The following is a 1,269-nucleotide window of genomic DNA, read 5'->3' as shown; positions in this document are numbered from 1 at the left end:
ACGAATGTTTGATTTAGTTTTATGAGAGTTTTAAATTGAAAGACCTAAGAAAATATATAAAAATATCTGAATAAAAAACCTTTCAAGTGCAAACATACACACATACATACATACATAAACTGCTAAAATCATAACCCTTCCTTTCGGCTTTGCCGTAGTCGGGTAAAAACACAATAGAAAGGTACCTATCAATAGCGATGCGTACTACAAGAATGGCTAAAACAGATTGAGCTCGCATTCAAATTTGTCGAAGGTTATAAAAACGGTGCGATGTAGGTTAGTTATTGAATGCATTTATAGGTTTACTAGATGATGCCAGCAACTTCGTGGATTAAGGTTTTTAAAAACTTCAAGGGATGTCTGTCACCCCCGGTATGCAAGAAATCTCTGTAGCTACCAAGTAGGTAGATAGTGCCCGCTAGTTCGTCCACGTGGAATTAAGTTATTTAAGAATCTCATGGGATCCCTTTGATTTTCTGGGGCAAAAAGAAGCTTAGGTGTATCCATTCCCGGAATGCATGCTACCTCTGTACCAAACCTCATTAAAATCGGTTAAACGGTTAAGCCGCGATAAGAAAGCTAGCAGACAGACACACACTTTTGCATTTTTAATACATATTTATGGCGGTTATTATTAGCAACACCAATATTATTAAGAGGTAAAGTTTGTACGTTCGGATGTACGAGGTAATCTTTGAAACAATGCATGATCCGATTCTAAAAACTCTTTCAGTAGTAGAAAGCTACACTTTCCATTTATCCCCAAATGATATAGAGCATAAATTATTATTAGCACGCGGACGAAGTCACGGGCAAAAGCCAGTAGATTAATAAAAATAGCAAAAAAACTTTCAGATTCCAATTTTGTCAGGTGTGGGGTTCGAACCCACGCTCCCTCTCGGGAACCAGAGCTTAAATCTGGCGCCTTAGACCACTCGGCCAACCTGACGTGTTGGGAACCGTGAAAGTATCCTGCTATATCATGTAGGTACGCAATATTAGGAACAACGCATACCTAATATTTAAAAACACAAGTGTAAATTAGAAATTTATAACACCCCCGACAAGTGAAGGTTACAGTAACTAGAAAAGAGCTGATAACTTTCAAACGGCTGAACCGATTTTCTTGGATTATAGCTAAGAACACTCTCAATCAAGCCACCTTTCAAACAAAAAAACTAAATTAAAATCGGTCCATTAGTTTAGGAGCTACGATGCCACAGACAGATACACAGATACACATCACACACGTTAAACTTATAACACCCC

General features: G+C 37.9%; 1 non-coding gene across 1 annotated transcript; it reads right to left on the bottom strand.

Moving 5' to 3' along the window:
• Positions 1 to 865: 865 nt before the first annotated feature.
• Trnal-uaa lies at positions 866 to 949 on the bottom strand. The gene has a single exon. It is a non-coding gene; the product is annotated as a tRNA-Leu (tRNA).
• Positions 950 to 1,269: the final 320 nt, after the last annotated feature.

This window comes from Maniola jurtina, chromosome 16 (assembly GCF_905333055.1).
Source record: "Maniola jurtina chromosome 16, ilManJurt1.1, whole genome shotgun sequence".
Taxonomy (NCBI): Eukaryota; Metazoa; Arthropoda; class Insecta; order Lepidoptera; family Nymphalidae; genus Maniola; species Maniola jurtina.
This window is presented reverse-complemented; position numbering and strand designations above follow the sequence as displayed.